Source organism: Colias croceus, chromosome 21 (assembly GCF_905220415.1).
Source record: "Colias croceus chromosome 21, ilColCroc2.1".
In the NCBI taxonomy this organism is placed as follows: domain Eukaryota; kingdom Metazoa; phylum Arthropoda; class Insecta; order Lepidoptera; family Pieridae; genus Colias; species Colias croceus.
The window spans coordinates 4,731,861-4,759,634 of NC_059557.1; the positions used below are offsets into that span (position 1 = coordinate 4,731,861).

Here is a 27,774-nt window from a genome sequence, read left to right on the forward strand (position 1 = left end):
ATTATTTCTCTTAAAAAACGATTATGTAAACCAAGAAACATATTTGTAATTAACGTGTAAAATGATTTACTTAAATTATACCAATTAATTCCTATTGCGAAAACACTTCACAATTGTGCTTATATTTCCTTCTTTTATAAAAAAAAATTGTATAATTACAATGCAATCGTACTTAAGTTTATTGACACTTGAGAAAAAAATTGTTAAAATATGAATATTTAACTTTTATGTCTTATGAATTAAAAAATCATTGGTAGTTATTACTTATTACATCAACGAAATCCGGCGGCTATAAATTCGTTTTTAACACTAATCATCAACAGAAACCAATACTAATCACCAATTTTTATATAAACATACACATTTGAAATCGCAAAAAGAAGTATTCATGACATTTAACAGTAGTTTTTATACGGAATGATACACGTAATATATAATTATATAGTTTACCTACATTCGCTAGCGGTATCTAATGCTACCACCATCTTAGTCTTCATGTTGCAACAGCCAACAGTGTTGTCGTAATTTATATGATTAATGTGTTGCTCTTCGCAAAAATATCCTTGGAAATTTAGAAAACTAAAAAATTACCTAGGTATAGCTTTTGCAAAGATTTTGTATGGTGCGGAATTGATTGTTTAAAATGAAATATAGACAGAATTATATGTATAGGTAGTTGAACTCCTTTTTGACATTTAAGTTTGATATGTATATAATATTAAGGTTAAATTAAAACGCAAATAGATTTTACCTAAGTATTTAACACATAAAAAACGTAGGTGAATACACGCGCAAATATACCAGACGTGTTGTTACTAAGGAAGTCGAGACTTTTATCATGTCTTCTCTATAATTATTTTACATACAGCCTTTAATCTCCGAATTTATAATTATTAAGTATTTAAATGAATCCGATTGTATCAAACATACTTTACAATAAGCATAAAAAGCTCAAATGATCTTTAGGGAAACCCAGAGCTAAAAACCCACCAATTTGAGTGGCAATTTGAAAAAACATTAATTCAAAAGTAATAATAGTTAAGTATGGAATTATGTAGAATTAGTCGAATTATTACAGAATGATGTGTGCTATTGTTGCAATCATGTTAAAATGTCATTTTATGACAGCACAAAAAAGTGACGCGACGACGTGATTGGCTCATACGTAATCAGCAGAAGTGACAGATTCCACAGATAACTGTAGATTTCTTTACTAATATTATAAAATTGAAGAGTTTGTTTGTTTGAACGCGGTAATCTCAGGAACTACGATTAGAAAAATTCTTTCAGTGTTAGATAGCTTATTTATCGAGGAAGGCTATAGGCTATATATTATCACGCTAAGACCAACAGAGGCGGAGCACTGCGGGTGAAACCGCACAGCACAGCTTGTGTATATTTAGTACACATTAATTCATTGTTGTTTATTCTTATTTAACTTCAGTCTGCTGGTCGATTCGCGTGACACTTAGAAAAAAATGAACACGGTCGTGCAAGTCTATTTCATAATAATAATCTAATCTTCATATTATACTTAATCCAATTAAATCGGGTATTTTTTTGCGTACACGAACAAACATTTATCTTACAAACTGACGCGTTAATAACCTTTACTTACCTAGTAGTATGATAGTAGGATGTGAAAATTTCATTTTAATATAAAAATAAATAGCTTTTTACACCACTTCATCTAAACCATATTATCCACTTAAAATCCTGTGCCTAAATAAACAATTCGTCTTGTTTTCATTAAAATTAATTATTTAAAAATGAAATGATAATATTTCCATACACAATAAAATATGAAGAATTAATGAAGAAAACAATTATGAAGAAGAATTATCACAGGCTAGTTACGTAAAGTGTAAGAAAATTAATCAACAAGTCTGTTTGATATTTTATTAATAGATTCCGTCCGGCTGAACGCTTCCGTAACACATAATTTGTTATTTATTATGATCGCATTATTTCTAATATTATGTTATTCAATTTAGTTCTTTCCTGGCATTTTAGCAACAATATTTACATTGATTTATGGTTTTATTCTAAATACATAATTTGTCATTTAATTCGTTCTAGTTATTAGTAAGTAGATAATGTTAATAGTGCAAAATGGATCTATCTTTAAAAAATCTTTTTACCTACATAATTAAATAGCTATTATTTTATTAAATAAGATACTAATTAAATACTGAACTTCATATCCGAAATAATGTCCAAAATTCTAAGTACAAATTGAACCAAGGTAATTCTTGCTAATATCATACTTAAGAATTTTATAAGCACCATCCAACCATACAGATACATAAATATGCACTTAAAGCCTAAAGTTACCGCACTACTTGTATAAGCACATGCTTATGACACTTAATTATAGTCACGTGTACAAATTTACGTAACTTTATATAAGAAACCGGACCAAATGCTTATATTTACGCGAAAATGTCTAAAAGAACACGTTTCAACGTAATTTCCGTCAATCAGATGGTCATTTGCATCTTTTTTCAATTGATTTTTTAATATATTACCGCATTCTACATTCATACGACTTGCTTGGCTTTTTACTTCCACAAGGAGATGGTTTGTCACAAGTCGTAGCAGGTAGCGAATATTTCAGCCTTGATACTTTATTAAAAATATTGACGTTAAAAAATAGAATTTTAAGTGGATAAATAACTAAATCTATTAAAAACATTTAATAACTCTTAAATAAATGAAATACGGGGCAATTTTATTATAAAACTAATAACTTATTCTTGTTCGTATTATGTAGATACTGCCATGATTTAAAAAACTTGACCAGCAATCCCTTTTATTTGATCTGACATTTAAAAATATATCTAAAAGTTTGTTTATTTTGAGCTAAACAACAACATAAACAACGTTCATTCAAAATGCCAGAGTAAATAATAAAGATAAAATAACACATAAAAGTTTAGTGTGATTCAAGATAAAGTAAATTTTATAGAGCCTTAAATAAGGTTAATATTATGAAACCGACCTTCACACTAGGTTATGATAAAAAACAGTAGATACAAATCTGTAACATAGAATGACTCATATTCAGAGACAGACTCATAAATCAATAACATAGTATTATATAAGCTCTAAAGTGGATTTTTTTAAACTTTTCGATATCTTTGATTTTTGCAAAATATTAAGATTTAAAACTTCAAAACTGCTGCAGATATGAAAAACAGAGAATACATTTATGTATGTATAGAGAAAAATGGTCTCTTAAAATTTGTAATGATACAATATATAATATTATCTATACTATATAGTAAAACGACTTAAACAAATGAGCATGCAGCTAGATTTAGATAATTCATATCTATGAAAACCTAAATTACATAAGCTATTTTATTATTCGTATCTATCAAGACATTCCCCGTCTATTAAACTTTATCTCAATCATATAAGAATGTTCATTTACCATTTGCTAATTCAATTATATAGGGTGTCCCAACAAGAACGCAAGATTTAAATTTGGCGCCATTCGAAGTGTCATTGTTTGACATATCAACAAATGTAATTTTTTTTTAGTAGAAGGTATAAGGTTAGTAAAAATGGAACGCTAAACGAAGGATCAACGCATTCTCATTGCAAAATTTGTTTTACCAAAATAGTGAAAGTTTTGCGGCTACAGTACAAAAATTGCGATCAAAGAAATTGCGATCAGTAAAAAGAGATTAATGGAAAAATTTGCTGAAACTGGGTCTGTTAGTGATGTAAAGACAACAACGCGCCTTCGACCAGGTCGATCAACCGAAAATATCGCAGCAGTACGTGATGATATCGCTCAAACTCCATCCATCTTAATTCAACACCGAGCTCCAAAAATTGGTGCTTCCGAATCCACTATGCAGCGAATTTTGACGAAAGATTTGCGTCTTGCATGATGGAGGGGATGTGGTTTCAACAAGACGGCGCCACATGTCATACAGCCATAGAAACAATACAATTGCTGCATCAGTCATTTCTCGGTCGTGTTATTTCAAGCTTTGGGGACCATAATTGGCCACCTAGATCATGCGATTTAGGGGTTTTTTTGAATTCGATGGTTTATGCAATTAAGCCGACGACGACTCAAGCCTTAAAAGACGAAATTGGACGCTGTATTAATGAAATACCACAGCATTTATGTAAAACGGTCATTGAAAATTTCATTAAAAGATCGCGTATGTGCCAGCAAAGCCGCGGCATCCATCTCCCTGATGTATTGTTCCAAACATAACCTCATCTTGTCTACTTTACGATATAATATAGTTTTCACAAATTTTTTTTAAATATCTGCGTTTTATGTCAAATTTAAATCTTGCGTTCTTATTGGGACACCCTATAATTCACGTATTCGCGCACTAACAGATACAAGTGACCTTTAAATTCAAGTAAATTCCAGTGTTTCACAATCAAAATGCAATTCTAATGACTTTATATTTACATTTTGATAAACAAAAATTGATTAAGTTAATAGTGATGATAGATTAATAACATACCAATGTATGGGAAAGCATGTTCTATATGAGAAGTATACTTTTTTTCTTTTAATAAAAAGCAAAGGCATAATTTAGGGGTTTATTTAAGGTAGTATTACAGTTTAAAGGTTTATATCAGGTAGACAAACGTGAACAAGGTCTTAATTGAATTAATTCGTGAATACAGAGTCATGGGTAAATGACACGTTAATAATTATACTGTGTATAAATTTGGACAAAGAGTCTGCAATGATTAATTTTGCAATGAGTTAAAATGTACTTTATTTGTACCAATACTACTAGCGCAGATTACTAAATAGTCATTAGTTATATTGTGCTCTTTAGTACTTATTTATGTTTATTTAAATTCAGATCTCAGGATATTGAAACTTTTAACCCATTGAGCCCCGAGCAATAGATTTTCTATTGTGTCTGTGATTCCGGGGGCTGAGTTATTAATCTTTGATTCAACATTTTATAATCTGGAAACGAATCTTCTGTGCTTGGGTTTCGCTTTCAAAAACCTCTTCTTGCTTACCTCATTTTCATAAAAAAATCCTCAAAATTATCCATATCAATTCAACTATTTCGCACAATAACAATCCATAAACACTATAAATTATGATCCAATCTTTACCTTCAAGCACTGTAAAGGATTTGAGCCTGTATAGTTTACTGTATAAACGCGAAAATCGTTTAAAACCACTTATTTTGATCTGGTTTCTCGTATAATGTAATATATGTCAATGAAACCAGTTCGCTTGCACTTTCTGCCTGGCCCTTCCCTTTATCGTCATTAGGCAATATGACTTCACAGCATACTGTTTCACTTTTGATTTTATTGAAAATATTTATAGGTCTATGTAATATGGTAAATTTTTGAAAGAGGAAAAGCTTAAATTATGTTAAATTGACATAGACCGGACTCTCAGTGGAGTTTCGTTTGCAAAAATAGCGGACCTAAATCTGACTTCTGATATATATTGTATAGATCCCAGACATCCTATAGACAGATGTTGCCAACCAGTTTTGTGGTCCCCCTGCCCGCACCCCGGTAATTAAATATGGCATACAAAGAAAAAAAATAAAAATTTCCAAAACATGCCGTGTGGGATATCAAATGAAAGAGCTTATTGAGTAGATCACGAATATATAGCATACTATATACATTTCTTACACTTTCTCTAAGATTTTTTAGAAAATTTACGAAAATGGTCCATTTTTGAGTTAACTTTAAACCACTATAGATTGAAAACTCATGAATATATTTTTTAAATTATTATTTTAAATTATTAACAATAGTCCATTGTTTACGATTCAATAGTTCGTACAGTGAAATAGTTGCATGGGGGAGTGGGGGAAGCATTCTAAGATGGCGAGTTTCGATATTTCAATATATTTATTTCTTAAAATTTCGGACTCAGTGGAGACGTTTGCAAAAATTGCGGACCTCAATCTGACTTCTGATATATATTATATAGATCTCAGACATCCTATAAACAGATGTTGCCAACCAGTTTTGTGATCCAAATATCGAAACTCGCCATCTTAGAATGCTCCCCCCACTGCCCCATGCAACTATTTCACTGTACGAACTATTGAATCGTAAACAATGGACTATTGTTAATTATTTAAAATAATAATTTAAAAAATATATTCATGAGTTTTCAATCTATAGTGGTTTAAAGTTAACTCAAAAATGGACCATTTTCGTAAATTTTCTAAAAAATCTTAGAGAAAGTGTAAGAAATGTATATATGTAGTATGCTATATATTCGTGATCTACTCAATAAGTTCTTTCATTTGATACCCCACACGGCATGTTTTGGAAATTTTTATTTTTTTCTTTGTATGCCATATTTAATTACCGGGGTGCGGGCAGGGGGACCACAAAACTGGTTGGCAACATCTGTCTATAGGATGTCTGGGATCTATACAATATATATCAGAAGTCAGATTTAGGTCCGCTATTTTTGCAAACGAAACTCCACTGAGAGCCTGCTCTAACAAACAATATTGACAAAAATGTATGTGCTTAAACTGCTTCACATTTGAACATGAATGATGAAGGTATAAAAGTACATGTGGTTTTAAAAGTTAATTTAGGTTCTTTATTTAACTTTATTATCTATTGTATGGACTATTCTAATTGTTGGTGTTTATCCCGTTGTATCCTTAGTTTAAGTATAATGTTATCATGTGAATTAATGCGAATGAATATTATTATAATTAATATTATTCTCTAGGTACATTTAAAAACAATCATGTAAACATTTACTAATAACTATAATAACACTCAAACCATTTTAATTATTCAGTAAAAACTAATAAACATGACAAATATCTAATCAGTTTTTATTAATTCATTAGCGATGAGATAATTTCGATCATACACATCTATCAATCACGCAAATGTGGACAAATAACATCCTCACACAATCTTAATACTGCTGGTTAATTTCAAATTCAATTGCATTTTTAGGATTCCGTACCCAAGGGTAAAATGGGACCCTATTACTAAACCTGTCTCATCTCTGTCTCCAGGCTGTATCTCATAAACCATGATAGCTGAAATTTTCACAAATTTTGTATTTCCGTTGCCGATTTAACAAGTAATACAAATACAAAAAATTAAAAAAAATATATATTTATGGGGACCCATACAATACTTAAATGGTTTTCTATTATAGATGATAGTACGGAACCCTTCGTGCGCGAGTCCGACTCGCACTTGGCCGGATTTTTTCTGCATATTCGTTACTCAAGATTATAATTCAAACATTTGCTTCTCGGAAATTTAACATCGAGGTATTTAACTAGAATTAGTTATTATTTAACATAGTAATGTATGGAAAAGACTGGTTTCTTTAGTGAAGAGAGAGCTATACCTAAGTTACTGAGATAGAAACTGTTTTACCAACAAATTGTATTTGCAATAGTATATACTTTTCACTGATAGAGTTTATTATTTGAGTTTTTATTTTATTTGTAGATAACGAATGTACAACATGTAAACCCGAGAGGATGAAATACACATAATAACAAAATTTGTAACATAGAGCATGATAGAGCTATCGCAGTCTTTATTAAGCAAAAAATCCTATAAATGCAAAAAATAAATGATAATTGACGATAATATTTCTATACATAAATAGAAATAAGTACAAAAAAAATATTTGTCCTTTGATAAACACTATTATTTTCATTAAATATCACCTTGTAAATACATCACATACCGCATCAGTAACGCACCTTATTCTATTGTACAAGAACTATTATCTCAGCGACAATTTATGATAAATTACAATTAAATATTATTAACATGAGTGGAGATGTGATATGGTGGTTACAATCCGTAAAAATACCTGCATAATGACTTATTTATCTTATATCTTATACGTGTATAGAAAATCGAAAGTAGTGAAAACAAATGTCTGTGACGTAAGCGCTAGTAAAGATGACGTAGACCACAAATTGCGAAATAGAAAAACTGACCTTATTTTGAAATGGTTAAGGACTGAATTGTTGTGAGATTTTGTAGGTTCGCATAATTTGCCCTTATTTGGTATAGGTTACGAGGTTGTAAGTATGAGCTAGAGTGCAGTGGAGTGACCAAAATTGTAAGTCGTGACAAAATAGTTAAGGACAGGTACATGATAAAAGCATTATGAGAAGTCATTAGCAGTGACTATTAGGTTAAATAGAGGCCAAATGTATTAAGGTACTGTGGACCAAATATACACGCTACGTGAAAAATTACGTGTCCATTTTATTTTGTTATACGTATATGTACAACAAAAATAAATAAACTGTTCAAATGTTTTTTTAGAAGTTATTCAATTTTAACCAAATGCATGATGTATACCAACTCTACATCTAAGATTCCAATAAATGAGGTCTATATAATATGGTCATAATATGCGAAACATTAATCTTTGACCCGTCTTTCACGTGAGATACTATCCCACCAAAAACATAAATGTAAAAATTGGAGCCGAGTTCAATCGTTGACTTAATTTGCCAAAAAAAGAAATGAGATCTAAATGTGTGCCAAGTTCTGCAGACAGTCCAGAAATTTATTTACAAAGATATATTCAGTTCTTAGGTTGACTGAAAACTCAATTGTTTTATTTTCCCTTAGAGAACAATGTTTATTCCAAAATATAACTTTTTTAATTTGAATAATATAATTATTTTCACAAAGTAAACAACTAATGACCTATTGAACCCCATAATTTGATGAGGCTAGTTTTTAGAACCTCACAAAATATAAACAGTATGTAAAACTAGCCTCATCAAATTATGGGGTTCAATAGGTCATTAGTTGTTTGCTTTGTGAAAATAATTATATTATTCAAATTAAAAAAGTTATATTTTGGAATAAACATTGTTCTCTAAGGGAAAATAAAACAATTGAGTTTTCAGTCAACCTAAGAACTGAATATATCTTTGTAAATAAATTTCTGGACTGTCTGCAGAACTTGGCACACATTTAGATCTCATTTCTTTTTTTGAACTCGGCTCCAATTTTTACATTTATGTTTTTGGTGGGATATCATTACTTTTTGTACAGAAAATTACTCTGCAAATTTGATTTACTTTATAAATATAATACTTTTTATATACGATTTTTTTTCTTGCGGTTTCTCTGTATGGTTTGTTTAGTATTATTTTCTATATTTTCTTGTATGTTATGAATGTCAGCGCACATTGCCCCGTCATTATCTGCAATTTTTTAAACTCGTTTTCTGTTTAAAAGATTACATGATTTTCCATCCAGCGTGAATTTGTACACACACTATTTATTACCAAGATGCAAAGATCGTTGTAGAAGAATCGTCGCCTTACTCCATGACGTTACGGTATTGCCATGACGCGATCTTGAAATTTTACTCTAAACGCGCCTAAATTAAATCATTTCGACCTTCGACGAAGCCTTCTTCCATTACACCATTTATGGTAATTATTTTTGCATGCTTGTATTGGCTAAACATGTTTGTGCTTTATTATTATAATTGTATCACCATTGAATACCATGTTTAAAGCAAAATAAAGATTTTATTTATTTATTTATTTATTTATTTATTTACACTGAAATTAAAACTAAACTAAACACTCATAAATAAAGAATAAATAAATGTGAATATGTAAAATGATATATTATTTTTAACTGTATGAGCAATAAAGGCAATATTTTTATTACAATTTTCTTTTATTTTACGTTTAATAACAGTTTTGAATAAAGAAATCATGCAATCGAAGTAATCCGCCCTAGCGATACTAGCGCGAGTGAGTGTGATGTCAGAGGCGCTTCGAATCTACAGATGTTTCGTCCTAAAATATGTAAACTTCAATAATCTATATCTCAGTCATTTATTGATGGATTTCAAAATTTTTTTCGGCCACTGATTAGTTTTGATCTATTTTTTAAGACTAGTAAGGTGAATATACTATTTTCTTTTTTTTTTAAACTTTTCCATTTTTCCATACAAACAAAATTTATGTCATTGAAAAAAAAATTAAATACAAATAAATTCAGTATTTTCTGATTTTTTTCTTTGTACACTCACTATTACCTAGTTGATTACAAAATTTGAACTTTCTAGGTCATCTGGAAGTGGGTTAGGTTTTGTATATGTCTATAAGTCAGTCAGTCTTAAAAATTGCGATTTTTGGATATTAATATCTACGCAACTGTTTAATCTGTAATTATGAAATTTAAGGTTCTTGTTTATCTTGAGGTCCTCTTGATATGTACCAAATTTGGTTTATATAACTTAAATAGTTTTCGAGTTATAAGGGGGTGAAAAGTGGCTCGAAATGGTTCGTGTAAATATACACACGGCTGCTGCTCGCCAGTTCTCTTCGCTTGAACTCGGCTTGACACGCTGCCGCGTGTCTAGATTATGACATGTTACAAAAAATTGTATACCCAAAGTTTGGTGAGCTTTTAGCGGAAGAGTTGGTGAATAGTGAAAGATATAAAACCTAATATGTTTCGTGAAAATAAATAAGTCATTTTCTTTTATAATGAGCATTATATTATAATATTACTTATCGCTAACATAAACTAATATGTTTCGTTCAATTCATTTAGCGGAACTAGCAGTTCATATAGACATAAATATTAAGTATCGTTATAATATATTAATATAGTTATATAAACATCTTAATCTAATATATATATTATAAAGGCGAAAGTTTGTATGGATGTATGAATGTTTGTTACTCTTTCACGTAAAAACTACTGAACCGATTACAATGAAATTTAGCACACATATAGAGGGTTACTTGGATTAACACATAGGATAGTTTTTATCCCGGAAATCCCGGGAACGGGAACTATGCGGGTTTTCCTTTGCAAACGCGAGCGAAGTCGCGGGCGGAAATCTAGTACCTTATATAAATAGTTCATAAATTATCATTTTTTACTCTTTATAAAATATCTAATCTGAATCTTTTCTCGGTTTAAACTAAATGCATGGTTTATGATTTGCAAATAGTGATTTGAATGAATGATAATATGTATTACAATGGTTTCTTTATTTTCTTAATAGGTATTCTAATAACTCTTAATAATAAAGCATTCATTTCTAATGACAATATTATATGAATATGTACTAGATTAGTCCACAATATTTAATTTAAACGGTTACAATATGAGTTAATATTTGCATAAAAGTTTTATCAAACAAACGTTACTACTAAAATTTGAATACGCTTTTTCACTTAACTAACCTAATTTTAAAAAGCTGAAGAGCTTTTTTTTATAGAACGCGAAAATCTCGTGAGCTACCTTGATCTTGCTTTACATTGTAAAAATATTTTTGTGTGATATTTACGGAAATGAAATACGGGAAAAATGTCAACAAAGTTTCTATTTAAAATTGTCTGTGTTAAGTAGGACGCTGTGTGCATACTTGACACAGATTTTAAAATAGTTCGTAGTTCCTTATTAAATCGTGTAAGTTGTGTATTAACGTTAAAACATATATTCATGAAATGCTTAACTAGAAAATTAAATACTTATTGGTTTTACAGTTGAAACAATATCTCAATAAATTTAATATATTAGGGTAAACGCAGCTATCAACGACCCATCGAAAATCTGAAGGTATTACCGACCTATAAAAGTAATTCGAAATTTAAACGTTTCCAGAACTATTCTAGCTATAGGTAGGCAAAGTTATACACGAATGTATTACTTGAGCATCGTATACTTTAACGTTAGAGTGAGTAACTGAGCAAAAAAGAGTTAAAATGCGTAAGTTGCTGCGGGGTAGCGTGGAAGCAGGACGTGTCGTACTGTTCCGTTGTTCCTTCGGGTAAGTACTGTGAGTATCTTTTTAAGACATTTACAAACAAATGACATCTATACTTTAATTTATATTACTAAATGTCAATGCATTTAAGTGTCAACTTTTCATTTCTTACAACATTTTATTAATAAAAAGTAATTTGAAACGATAAAACTTAAAATTAAAATGGGACGGTGTTAGCTTCACCAGTTTAAGCCGCGGCAGGTATCAACGACCCGTAAGTCGGCAATGGCAGCAACGTAACTTTTTGTTTTATTTTCTTTTATGTTATTATATCACACTAACACAAGTGGTTTTATGGACCAGTTTAAATCTAAGCTATGAGTCTTCATAAAAATCTATTAGCGACTAAACTTTTTTGTCTAGTGTTGTGTCTTTTAGCGTTGTCAATTTATACAAAGTTATGATATTTTCGAGGATCCCTATCGAATAGTTACAGTAGTAAATCATTGTTTTTTTTTTTGTTTAAACAATATGCATTTGTTCATATTTTGTATGACATTAATCAATTATAATCTATTTTATAGTCTGATGGTCAAATGAATTAAAATAACCATTTTTTTATGGGTCGGTAATACAATTTAGGTTTATACTTACATACTTTAATACCGACCCATGTGGGTCGGCAATAGCAACTATAGGAAGCTATATTACCGATCGAATATAGATTGTTTAGTTTCTCATCTACAAATTCAAATTTGCAGAATGTAGAATAAAGATGTTTGTATATACAGATAATATTGATCCTTAAACATTCTGCTCGTAATTGAGCGTGCAAATATATTTTTATTACTTTTATGACATAATAGGTGCCTATTAAAAATTTTATTTTTATTAGGTTAAATTAACATAAAACATATCGCACCTTCGGTAGAACAAGGGCACAATTACAGTTTTTGCAATTTTACAGGAGAGCCATTTTAAGATATTTGTAGTACTTAATGTGGTCTAGCTATGATAATAATTTTTTTATGGTTGTTCTGCTTTGTATGACATAAACTATATACTATATTCTTTTAGGTGTATCGTTTACAAATATTAAAAACTGCTAGTTTTTTTTTAATAATATTTTTTTCTTAAGTAGGTGTACATTTGTGCCCTTGTTCCACCAACAAGAAAATTAATTTGTAAATATGGCCATATCTAAAGCTTTAAGTTAATAATTTTGGAATGATAATAACGTGTTTTTTTGTATAAATGTTTTATTTTCTTAAACACTTTAGAAAGCCGCAGTACTTTATCACAAAAATAGAGATCAAAACTTACTAATCAGCCATTACACATCTTCCAATCTGAAACTATTATGTTTCCTAGCAAAATTCTTTGGAATCGCTTTAAAAATTGGAATAATATTATATTAAGATAACAGAACAAGAAAGAATCATAATTCAATTCCTTGACATTAAATAATTCCTCCTTTTTCGAGGCATTTTTTATAAGGCTTATGTATTCTGCCGGAGTGCATATTGATATTGGGCCAGCTTTTTTTGCACGTTTTACATTCCGGAATGGACGGCATCGGCTTTATGCTGGGTCCCCTAATTTATGTATGATCGATTTTATAGGCAATGTGTTCACAGCAAAATAATACATTCCAAAAACAAATTTGAAAAAGAAAAATAATTATTTACGAATAAATATCTTACTAATATTATTATTTATTATGTAAACTCGAAAGTTTTTGAGGATAGATTTGTGGGTGTTTGTTGTATTTTGATTGGCAGTCCTATCGTTTAAATTTCTAAAAAACTAACTTGTTTTTTTTTGCTCTCTACAGCAATTATCGGAATAAAATGTTACTTTTAAGACCATGGAGTATAACAAATCTTGGACAGACAAGGGCACAATTGTCTGAACGACTTTGTCCTCCCAATTTTTAAATCGTAAACTAGGCATAAGTGTGACAGATATGGCCTTGTCGTTCCAGAAATCAAAAACATTATAGGGCATATTTACATAAACGACGTTAGCGCTCCAAGTGACAGCTAGCTCAGTCCCCGCCGATGGCACAACTAACCAATGAGACTTTGTCTCGCCAAGAGAGAAACAAAATAGCGCCAAAATGACAACGCCACTATTTCAATCTGGCTGTTTTTTGTAGGAATTAAACGAATGTCTTTGTCCCTCCAGTTGAAAGGGCCTTTTTAAAGCATTTCTGCATATTTAAGTCATTTTGGCAATTTTTGACAATTATGCCCTTGTTCTACCGAAGGTGCGATATAATTAGGTATATTTTTTCCAGAAATATGGAGCCACGAAAGCGGCGAAAAGTATTCAGTAAAACACAACTCGCCGAAGCAATCAATCAAAAAGCATAACGAAATATCCTAGAGTTTGAAATCCTTAATTTAATATATGTACATATATTAATAGTATTATGTTGACAACAAAAAAATACGAATATATTTGCATTTTTATTTCATTTTATTAAGATCGGTTATCATCATCATCACTAGCTTCTATACATTCTATTGCTGGAAAAAGGCTTCCTCTCACATACGATCGGGAATAGCTGCATAAAAATCGTTTATAGCTTCACAGCCGTTTTTATGGGTCGGTAATAGCAACAATCGACTAAGTCACATTGGAAATTATTTTTTACAAGATAATCCTTTATTAGAATGTATTTGCTTCAATAAATACATTTTTTATACATAACACTAGCATATAAAATGAAATTATAAATCTTTAGAAGAACAAGTATACTTAAAAAATATGGTTGATTTTGAAATTGCCTTAGAGGGGTCGTTAATACCTGCGTTTACCTTACATAGACAATTTTGTAATCATTCATAATGTAATTGTATCATAAAGACGTACGTTTTGAATAATAAAGTAAGTAGGTACGCATTGCATACCAGGAAGTGTAATATATTAATATAGCAGACCACGTTTACTATCAATAGCCAATAAGCAAGAACAATAGCACTTTCTCAGACGTACGGTTTGCACAACCAAACATGCAAATAAGCAAAAACAGAACAAAGGCGTAGCTTCGCAAAAAGTGTGAGTATTAGAATCGATGTTAAGCGATTATTCACGGTGTTTCGACATTGATATCCCGTACTATGGGTCTATCGAACAATGCTTTCGATTATTTGATGAGAAATTCTATAACAACTCTATTAGTGAAATAGTTATTTTTTTAACAAGGAGAATGTAGGTATGCGCTGATCGTGACTGTTTTCTAGAGTCTTAGAATACATAATATTATATAAACTGACCTACGGTTTATATATTACCTATGTATTCTAAGGCTCTATATACCAGTCACATAGCCTCTGGACCTCAGTTTATATATGCATTTTAAGTGTAGAGCAAAAATAGATTTTTTTTGTTTCTATTATTTTTCAAACTTGTAACTAAATACTTATAGTATAAGATAAGTTTATTGAGATGTAGATAATAAACAATGTCTTAATATTGAGCAATATCAACTTAAGACTTCAATTTAATCAATTTATAATTGGTTTCAAAGCTGTCTGGCGGCGATGACCATATTTAAATGTATATCTGTTAGTCTGCTTCTAATTTGTGTTCGCCAATAAAAAATCTACCGCAACGAAAAATCGATCATCATAAAACATGTAATATTTGCATCATTATAAGATTATATAATTTACAAGTTTCAATCGCACATCTATAATTAATTGGCAACAAATTAATGTGCTCTAAAAGCGAAATATCGTGAGTTATATAATCATAGTAGGGGTCATTTCTTGTGATGAATGGTATCAATGACATCGTATTGAATGAGTGTTTGTGAGGAAAGAACGAATAATTTAATTAGGATGCATGTGATAATTTAGCAATATTTATTTTAGGAAACACTTATAAACTGAATAATTTACCTATAACTTTTGTTTTGCCCTGTATTATGTTGCGTTGTTATAAACAATGTAAATCGAAATAGCTTCGTATACTTTTGTAGGATTTAGTATATTTTTTATGTATGATGATCATATCAATTGAGATTTGTTTATACAAAAAATCGGTCCCATATCCAAACACAAAAACAAAACAAAGTTTTTATTGTGTTTTTTTCGCCTTAATTACATTCATTCATAAAGGTAGGCGTTAAGGCTAATCTCACACGAAATAAATTATTAAATTTAATAGCAATATTCTGACAACACAATTAATATAATAGATTGATGATATGAAACAAAAGATTAACTTACACAGCAATGGAAGTTGCTCAATATTTAGTATAACAATGTTTGTGTACGCAATTTTATAACTAAAGATTTAAAAGATAAAGCTTTAAATTGCTTGTTCCAAATAGTTTGCATTCAATTAATATTAAGATCCATAAAATAATTTGCAAGGCTGCAGACTGATCAAATATAATTTTATAACTTTGATATCGTTATAAAATTTTATTTATGTGTGGGATATATTTATTAATCTTTTAAACGCGGTACTGTGACATTGTAAACTACAAGTATATGTAACGTGTCCTTGCTTTGTTGTCTAATAAAATAATATATCTACTAAATTAAAATAGTAACGATTAAAGTTTTCTATGAGGTCAATGTCATTACCCAGAAGTCGGACGAAATCCTGTTCGCGCCAATTTTTTTTATTACCTACAGTTTAAGATGCCATTATAAAATTTACATGTGCAAGTGAATATTTTTAAATATTTGTCTAACAGATATCTAATAAAATGTGATGATTATAATATAATCATCACATTTTTATGTAAATACAATATTATTTTACATCATATTTATAAAGTTTTTCTACCTATATGATTTTTTTATGAGAGCCAGATACAAAAAAAAAAGAAAACCGATTTCAAATTTCGAATAGAACAAGAACATAATTAGTTATTCGTATGATGCCTTAGGGGAATACGCACATCACGCATGTTTCTTTGTGCCTAAAGCATATGTGGAGCAAACGATGATGCCATAAATAAGTAGTCTTGTAACATATAACGTGATTATTAACGCAACAGCTTACATAATGTTCGGCCTAGTATGAAGCTTTTGACATGTTTTAAAAAGATCATTTTTAAAAGTGCGTGTTTATCAGCCTCAAAGCCTCGAAACCCCGTGTGTTTATTGAATTTTGCGAAGATTTATATTGTTAATTATATTAAGAAGAAGTCAAGGAGATTATGTAAGTACATTGGAAGTAAATTAGATGTAATTACAAATAAAGATTTTTTTTTTTTTAGAAAAAAGAAATAGAATATGTTTAGAATACCCTTATATAATTAGTACCTATATTTATACATTATGTAGTCGCTCGTTAATTGTATTGAAACAATCGAGTTTCATGACTAATATGGCTATCCTGTAAAATAATTTTAAAAAGAAAAATGTATAGAATGTAAATATGCGACAATATGAATAATTGTTATTGAATAAAATTTAATAATTGCGCAGAGAAAACGATCCTGCCATATTTGTAGAAACAGTTTTATATCACGATTTACGTAATACATATCTACGTTTTTGTGATATATTCGACGTACCTAATTATTTCGTAGTAAAATGAGGTTTAAATATTTATATGCGATACTAGCTGCTCCGCGCGGTTTCACCTCTGTGGCTCCACTCCTGTAGGTCGTAGCGTGATGATATATAGCCTATAAACTTCCTCGATAAATGGGCTATCTAACACCGAAATAATTTTTCAATTCGGACCAGTAGTTCCCGAGATTAGCGCGTTCAAACAAACATACATACAAACAAACTCTTCAGCTTTAAAATATTAGTATAGACATTTACCTGAAACTTTAATAATACCTATTTTTTTTGTTTTTATTAGATTAATTAAGTCGGAACAGAATGTGCTTCATGTACCTAAGTTTGAATTATCATCAGTAAAATAAAAAATTACAAGTAGGTACATACCTTTTATCTTACTCATTTAGCGAGTTATTTTACGAAACAGCATTATCATGAGTTATTCTTCAAGCTCAATTGATATGCAAAATGCGTTTTGTTTTTTAAATGTGCATGCATGGCCTTCGCCTTGGTTTCAATGTTTTCAAAGAAAGTTGTTAAAAAATTTCATTGTGTTTCTTTTGGTGCGTTATAATGAGTGATGAGTCGAACACATATTGCAGATTTACATTTTTAAGCTACCGTTTAAAAAAGAAGTCAGCACAATTAATAACAACTAACACCCAAATTGTAGATAGATCGCAAACAATTTCATATTTTTCTAGAGATGTTTAAATTATTAGGTTAGAAACAGCAGTTTTCCCCGACCAAGTTTAGTATTCTCAGTTAAAAGTTACCTAGATTTAATAATTAAAAGTAAAAACATCAATAAGAAATTTAGTTTAATACTGCGACTCTGATCAATCAAGTTTTTAATTCACGGCTACATAACACACTTTCTCTATTATACTTAGCACAATCTAATCTCAATGTCAAAGATTAAATTTTTAACGTCCAATACTTTCTTATCAAATGGTATTAACTATTTAAATCTGAAACCGGTCAGTAAAAGCGTTACAAGTATTACAGTTAAATATTAGTAAAAGACAGCGTGTTATAAGTACGTATAGAAATTCAACATAATATTTTATACACAAAAAAAAAACAATTCCCTATAGTCTATCTTGTAAATTTTGGATAAATATATATTTTATTTAGGGCCGGTTTTTCAATCCTTGGATAAATCTTATCCATCCAATAAAGTATTACACAATAATATACAGATGCCTGTAAAATGTCAAAAAACGAGCAAATAATACATTTTTTAAATGGTTGTTTTATATACGATATTTCACGAATAAGATTTAACCAAGGATTGAAAAATCGGCCCTTAATAGAATAAAAACGATAGGTAAGTAAGTTAATAATAAGAAAAAAAATATACATATTAAAATTAAGATTTTATATTCAAGGTATGCGGAGTAAAGCTGTATAATTATTCATAAACTTTTATAATAAAATGTGTTACAGAACAGATACATAGTTTAAAGAATAAAAAACTCAGAGATTAGACGATTGCACAAAGTTGATTTTTGTATTATTTTTTTAATTATAAGATTATAGAAGAGATACTCAAATATTATGTAGGTAACATAATTTAACCTCCCAAAGATGACAAAATGTTATTTTTCTTTCATTCATACTTTATTGGATTTGGATCTACATGAAATTTAGTAAGCGGAAAGTTTTAGCAGGCTCTATCTACCTAGTAGATACTTATAATTTTTGACTTATAATTTATATATTATAAAAAAGTGAAGTCACGTGTCCCCTAGTCACTGGGATAAGAGGCAGATGCATTGTGCGTAGGTACATCTGTTTCACTGATCGATTTTCTTGTCATCAAAACATTCTTGTAAGTATATTTTTGCAGCATTAAATACATTTTCTCTAAGCCCAGGTAAGAACCTGATTATAAGGATGTACTAAAATAAGGTCTAATTGAGTATAACTTTCATTTTCAATCCGTAAAAAGTGAAAGAAGTTATCTAGTTTCGTTACTGAAGTAAACCTTTTTTTATATCGTATTAAATTAGCTCTGATGGTTGATTCGATAATGACTAAGTTATTTTGACTACAACGATAATAATATAATATTGACTATCAATATTATACTATCGTTGTAGTAGTATAATATTGATAGTCAATATTATATATTGTAGTAGGTATGTACAGTAATCCAAAAGTAATAATGCGCATAGAAATCTTCGTCACTGTTCGGCAACTGTCATATTCTCGGAGAGTCCGAAGATGATATCTATATAGAGCGGTTAAATGCATTTTCTTCATGCATAATTTAGTCAAATTATATGTTTTGTGCTAAAAGAGATTAATATGTATTTGTAGGTAAGTAACGATTTTGTTTCGATAATTCCTTGTAAGTAAATAGCGAGTATAACCCCACGATTGCGAATATACATATTATCTTTGTTGGATTGATTTACTTGGAAAATTTAGTACTTTTAAAGTGTCTTACTGAAGCTGGTGTAATGATGGAAGAAAAGAAGGTTAAAATAATACAAAATTTATATTGTACTTGCTTTCCGCCTGCGGCTTCGTTTTCAAAGAAAAACCCGCATAGTTCCCGATCCCGTGAGATTTCCGGGATAAAACCTAGCCTATGTTACTCGTGGATAATGTAGCTTTCGAATGGTGAAAGAATTTTTAAAATCAGTCCAGTAGTTTATGAGCCTATTCATCACAATCAAACAAACAAACAAAGTTTTCCTCTTTATAATGTTAGTGTAGATAAAGAATGGTTTTCAAACACAGGTTTATATTTAAACCATATACACACACCGGCACAATTAGCGGAACAGAAACCGATACGCGAGAACATCGTCTGGGATTTGAACGAATGGCAGTAGGTTCTCTTTACTGATGAGTGCAGAGTTCTTTTAAAACAGATTAATGGGAGACAGCGAATATGGAGACACAGAGGAGAACGCCAAATATAGTCTAATTTTGAACACACAGTAGCTTATGGTGGCGGCTCGATAATGGTTTGGGGAGGGATATGTTTGAGAGCTCGCACGTAGTTAGTGATAGTCACAGGAGGGACCATGACAGCAGATAGATACATCAGAGACATTTAAGAAAAACATGTTGTACCATTTGCCCCATTTATTGGTGACTACTTTATTCTAATGCAAGATAATGCTCGTGCTCATAGTGCACAATCGGTACAGGCATATCTGAGCCACGTAGGTATACCGGTGATGCAGTGGCCAGCAAATTCCCCCGATATGAATCCGATAGAGCATGTCTGGGACTTGCTAAAAAGAAGGGTTAAATCCAGAATGCCACCCGCCAACAATCTGAATGAACTTGGAAACGAATTACTTGAGAAGTGGGAGCGATTGCCTCAAGAAATCATCGATAACATAATCTGTAGCAAGCCCAGACGAATGGAAACCGTAATCAGAGATAGAGGGGGAAACACTCGTTATTAATTTTGCTTTAATTTTATTGTCAAATCATTTAATGCTTACTTTTTTTATTTTTTTGTGATGGTTCATATTCATCTAAATATTTCACTTATTTCAAATTTCTTAATTTTTCAATAAAAAATAACGAAGACTTTTCAAAGTCGTTGTTAAAAGATGTTAATCAACTTGTTATTTTGTATCTAATTACATTTTCGTCAAATATATGCGTTATTATCTCATAGTCTCACTTTTTTTTTTGTTCCGCTAATTGTGCCGGTGTGTATATGTAAATCTTATCATTAAAATCTCAGTTCAAAAGTATTTACAGTACTGATCATTCTTCAATATTATGACAATTACAAAAAAAATAAAAACAATCAAAATCAGGGATTATCTTTATTTCTGACATTTTAGATACATCGGAACTCTTCTTCATTTTCACTTTCCCTACTGCCATCACCTGTGTAAATCATTTCATCGATTAATTCAATTCACCTTAAAAAAAAACCAAGAAGGGTACGTAATAGCAGCTCTATATAATTCCACACAGAGAGAACAATTTCAGTCACCACCAATATTTAAAGACAACTGACGGATTTTTGAGTTTTTTGACTGACAGGCTACCGTCACCTACCGCCCGATTTGTTTTTGATTGTGTATGACCATGAATTGACTTCTATTTCTTTTGAACAAGGTGTAAAATGCAAGTTCGTTGTTTAGGGCTCTTACGATTCAATGATTCGAGTGTCTTCGGAAATACGACAATTAGCGAAGATTTGCATGTGCATTATTAATTTTGGATTACTGTACTTATTAACAAATACATACAGTCTGGTTTTCAAGTCAAATATCAGAAACAAGTAAATATGACATCTAAGTGCAAATTTTTATGTCCCATTTTTATTTACGAAAGCCATAGACATTAATTATAACATAGAGACACAGTTTAGTTTATAAAGTGACCTAATTTAATAATAGGTAAAACGTGTATAGATTGAAACATACCAACCAAAATGTTAAAAGTATATTCATACAACTTTTGAATTTACAATTCTTTGTCTCTTTCTCATTATTACCAAATCTGTATAATCTCAAAAAGTATGTTATCTAAAAAAATCTAAATAAAAATGCTATTATTATTATTACGTGATGTCCTTTAGATATATTATTATGTATGTGATAAAATGGAAGGCTTCTCGTCGAATGCACATTATATTTTTAGCTTGTTGATATTAACTCTTAAGTACATTAACTATGATAATATTACTGTCATTAAGTTTTATTGCGTATTAAAAACTTAAATGATATTTAATCTATGTTTTTTTTTTATTCTTCAACTACAAAAAAATTATAAAGGTCTACATTTTTTTAATTATTTGAAATATTTGCTTAATTATATTTTGCACGTTAACACTAAAATCGTGAATTATTATTTTAAAAGCAACACTAATGAATAGGCAACTTTATATTTAAGCTAATGTACACTCGCCTTAACAATTACAGCCACATTACAACCACACGCTGGTTTCCGCTTATCCGGTTCCGTGCATACGAGAAAGTTGAATGTTAAAATTACGAAAACTAACATTGAATTTGCAGTTACATTACTCCATATGCTCGAAACAACAACATTCCTCTCATATTAAAACAGCAATGTATACGAGCCACGCGATACTACCAATGTTATCTAACCATTTGCTGCAAGTGCAATTACATCTGTTTTAATATTAATAAGTTGCATGCCTAAATAACGATGTTTATCTACAAGAATTCATATAAATATTAATAGATATTTAAGTTTCTTTTCAATATAATCATAAATAAACATCGGTAATTATATAAAAAACAAATAGTTTCAGGATGATTGATATTTTTTACAATTGCATTATTGTATGCGTTTGATATAAGTATGTATATCAAGGTTGGATCACGTAATATGCAAATTACAATATCATGATTCTAAACATTGGTTCCCAGCCCTGTCATCTATTAAATATTAATTGGTTTTCAAAGAATTACTAATACTCATTTGATATAATAGTCATAGTACTTACACAAGTACTTAGAACGATGCATGTGCGTTAAAGAAATCTAATGTATAAGAAATCCTATTGCATTGTTTCAATAAATCATTAGAATTTCTGAGATTATATAAATTAATATGTGTAATTAACTCTAATACAAAATTCATTCTGTTCCGATTATATTATCCTTTTCAAAGTGAGTGATGACTTTTTTAAATAGGTGATGATATAGTGATCTTTTATACAAATTTACAAATTTTATTATATAACGTAATATTAATTATCATAGTCATTTATAAATATGTATCTAGTATAAAATGTATTTACAAATAGAATAGAAAAAAAAACTCATGGAGAAATAAATTTAATTTAAAAATTAATACATGCGACAAACGACAAATACAAATCAAGGAAATATCCTCAATCTTCTTTTCACGTATATTTTTATCACGGATAGTTTTGCAAATAGTACTTATTTTTTTAATTATTCAGCATGGCTTTTTAAAACGCATTTATTAAAAAAAATCCTTCCCAATTTTAATATTTTTAGTAATATTTTTTCTATTAAGTTTTTTCCTGCTACATTAAAAATAATTTATTATTAAATTGTAGTTAATGTATATTCAAATTAAATATAAAATTATAAATATAGATCATTTAACCCAACCTTGGCACAAATTGTGACCTTAACTTTATACCTTTAGCAACTTATAAGTGTTTATTGTATATTACGTTATATATTATTAACTTTTGGCCTTATTTATTAAGTATCAGTTTTAAAATTATTTTTTACTCTTTTAAATGACCGTAAAAATATTTTTTATGTACATACATATTTGTACATGTATTTATGTAGTTTTAAATACAATTTACGTGTTTATTAATTATTCTTATTAGGATTTCAATCAGGCGGAAAGAGATAGAGTCTAGGAAAGCTACAACAACTCAACATATATTGTTAAAATTATTTGTTTACTAGCTTCCGCCCGCGACTCCGTCCGCGCGGAAAAATTAAGAAAAATTACGATTTTTTTTTTCTACGTATTTTTCCGGGATAAAAAGTATCCTATTTTATGCCCAGGATAATAAGGTATATCTGTGGTATTATTATGGACTATTAGATTAGCTCTCTAATTGCAGGTAAATTTTTGTTTACATAATATTTTATTGTTCTAGCCACAGCTAACGTAACAAAATATGTAGTGTAGTATCAGCTCATCCGGCTACGTGTTCGTTTTTAAATTCTGGTTACCATGAATAAGGAATCCACTCATGGAATTCGCAAATCATTTGAACAAGTTGTCAAGAATAGGTATATTAATTGCGTGCTAATGTTTTTGATGCTGTTAAAATAAATTGATATGCATTATTGTAATTTACAGGTAAAAAAATATTTAAATAATCCAGCATCATTTTAATGTATTCTATGCCTGGCTGAATTAGTAAACGGAAGCTCTTATTTTGATATTTTAAATCTTGAAAACCGGATTTGAATTTAAATACATACATATATTATTTATTCCTAGTATTATTTTTATACCTACTAATCTCAGGAACAACTGGTCCGATTTGAAAAAAATTTTCGGTGTTAGATAGCCCATTCATCGAGGAAGGCTATAGGCTATATATCATTACGCTAAGACCAAAAGGAGCAGCCACGCGGGTAAAACCACGAGGCACAGCTAGTTATTAATATTTGGCAACACGACGTTATTTTTTTTAACTTGCCTAATATTTTTGTACGTAAACAACTCCATAAAATTAACATTCAAAATGGAACTAAATACGTAAATATTACAAATAAGACTTCCTTTTTTGCCTAAATAAGGCTCCACACGGTACGATTAGGTAACGTGCGCGTGCGCCGTTTAGTTCTTTTCTAGCGCACAGCTATGTGGAACAGATAAATTATGTGACATAATCACAGATCTTAATAAATTACATGTTTGGATTGACTGTGTTAAAAAATATATAAGAAAAATGCGGAAAATTAAATTACGTAAAAGTCATACTTATTATTAAAAAGTGGCAGGTTTAATAGACCGCAACGTGTGCATAATATAGAAAGTAAAATTATTTTCTTTCGTTGCATAAGCATGTCGTACGGAATGTTTCTGTAGTAAAAAAGTTAAATATCTAAATAATTATTTATTTCTTGTTTAAAAAAAAGTTAGTTCAATTATTTCTTTAGCTTATGAAATATGCCTCTATGTTAATTAATAAATTATCAGTTAAAAATTCAATGGTATTTTAATCGCATCTAATAACGCTATTTATATAATAAATAAAAACCAATAATGCGATTATAAAATCTCTCCGTAAATAAAATCGTAATGTAAACACGCTATATCGTGATCGAAGAAAATAATTATTTCATTGGCAAGCTATAAAAAATCACTCACCGTAAGGGAGACGATGACACTACGATATCAAAATCCTATTCCCAAAATTACACTCACTTACTCGTTCGTGAACGAATTGAACCACGGTTCTATGGGACTGAACTTGTATGGTGCTTGGCGCAAGCAGTCGCGTTCCCAACGAAACGTCGACTGGCGTCTGGTGCTAAAGCAGTTGGTTCCCCCGCGCATCGGTCAATACGCTACCAAGTAACCACACTTTCAACGAACGACCACCCCACCTTCAATACAATCTACTACTCCTCCAGTTTCCAGCCAACGTTTTAACACCGAAACATACCAGCAATGTACTGCTGTCAATCTTTGTTTCCGCGGGACACATAAATCTTGTCACGCATCGTAAAAAAATTAACAGTAAATGTTTTCTGTGAATTAAATTTTATTAATATTTCAAATATCCTTCAGATTTACGATAACATCCAAATTCTGCTCGTGTTCCTGCTATTTTGTTGGTTCGTTGTTTCGGGGTTCATTAGCAAATTTATAATAAACATATAACTGAAATAAATTTACATTTTATCGATAATATCTGAGGAGGAAATAAATAAATATAAAAACAATATGGTATAACCTTCTCTTTATGCATGCGAACTTTAATTGGATGTCTTAAGAGGACAACCAAGTTTGCATTCTATACAAAATACCGTTTCTTGTTGTAACAATTCCAAGAACTTTGGACTTTTAAAAAGTGTGAGAAAAAATGCTCTATTTATGGATTGTGACTCTAACTGCATGGTTGCAAGAGGCCATACTGTTTTAATACTTTTTTGCTGGAAATAACAGCAAAAATGTACGCATTTATTTTGTAGATAACCGAGAGATAGAAGCTCCATTTTTAAGCTTTATGTATACTTCAAAAATTGATTCTGAACATACAAAATTCAGTAGCGAAGTCTTAAATATCCTTTGTAACTGTGAAGTATTCGGAAAGCTTATATATCAAGGCATCTTCGAGACTGCTACTGAGAAATCGAGGTACACTACATAATATGATATAAATAAGACATTTATTTTAGATTTAAATAAATTTTGTCTGTTTAGTTGTCATATACTTAGTATCGTTTTTATCCTAATACCGCAAACGAATCAGTGTCCTTAAGCTATCAAGCAAATAATATGACTCTATCTTTATTTTTATTTAGTTTAAAATTATCTTACAATGTAAAAAATAAATATAATTATGTCATTATATGTGGGTTTGTTTATCTGATAAATGAGTGATACCCTGTGTTGCATGCAGAATTACAATTACATATTGTTTAATACAAGATTTATTTCCAAGGCACAATAATTAATGTCCAAGGTCTGATTTAGAAGATTATATTTTCAGTGCAGTGATGTAGCTTATGTACCAAACTGAAAAACAGCCCAAAAAAACTTTTACTGGTTTCTAGGTACCTACAGCAGACGTATGGTGGTAGAGGTTGTTTTTATAAATTCATAAAATTGAAATCAGTCTATAATAAATTGTTTCATCTAATTTACAGGTGAGGGTATATTTTTTAATCCGGGATTTTAAACAAAGGTTTTTCCACGGGAGAAACCGCGCACACCTAATACTGTCCTACTAACATCAGAATAACACACACACACAGAAATCTAATCAACATTGCCCTGTTATTTAAATTTCTGTGCACATGAGGTAAAGAAATACTTGATTTTTCCCGCGGGTTCGTCCGCATAAAACTGCGCGGCACAGTTTAATATATAGTTGATAATAATCTATTACGAAGAACTAGTTATTATTATAATAGTATTATAATTATAGATTGAAGAAGTTACAATTAAATGAAGAATAGTTTTTATAATCTATTTAATAAAAAATCAATGAAAAGTTACAGAATCTTTCTCCATTGAATAGCTTTTTATAAAACCTTCATAAATAAAGTTTAAGTGTTTATCAAGGTTTTAATAACTCACGCTGTTATAAATTATATTTCTTATTGTATAATATAATTTTATAGACAAATTTAATTAATTAAAATTATTATTAGCCACGAATAATATTATGTTTATAGTTAATTTAGTTTCTGGTGCTGTTGACTTCGAAGAATTATTTGAAGTACATAATACATATAAATAAGAACAAAAAAGGAAGAAACAAATTCAAAACACATCATACAAATTAATTTAAACGAGAAACCCCGAAACAAAACGTCATCTTTATTTTATTTCTTCGTTGTATCAAGTTCTACGATATTTATTTGTGACCAAAAATATACATACGATTCTGATGTTCAGGCAAAGTTCAAGCCTCTTATGGGATGTAATTATTATACACATTGTACTCGGAAGGAATATTTCCTGCCTTTTCAACAAGGGCGAGGTTATTGACCCCGAGACCTTGAAGTTTACAAATAACAACTTCAAGTTTAGTCCTTCCTTTATTTGTAGAAATGAATGATTTTAAAGTGAACATGCGAGCCTTTTGCTTCAAGTTTTTGGCAATGACCGTCAGATATCAATCAAATACTGTATGTATACAATAATGTATGTATAGGAAATGCGTAATTTTAACACCTGATAAAAACAATAAGTAATTATGCTTTATTTTTTGTTGTAATCTGTAGATTTCTATACGGATTTGCTGTTATAGAGTCGAAAATGTAAGTAGGAGGTAAGTACTTACATTCGACTCTACAATTT

The 27,774-nt window shown here is 29.9% G+C and overlaps 1 protein-coding gene across 2 annotated transcripts in view; it reads right to left on the bottom strand.

The window, feature by feature from the left end:
- LOC123701484 (alpha-N-acetylgalactosaminidase) overlaps positions 1–25,273 on the bottom strand; it is a 50,323-nt gene extending 25,050 nt beyond the window's left edge. For both annotated transcript variants that reach the window (XM_045648975.1, XM_045648974.1), the window contains exon 1: positions 25,111–25,273. The gene's annotated coding sequence lies outside the window, so the exon portion shown is untranslated. The remainder of the gene's footprint in view (positions 1–25,110) is intronic.
- Between the last annotated feature and the right edge of the window lie 2,501 nt (positions 25,274–27,774).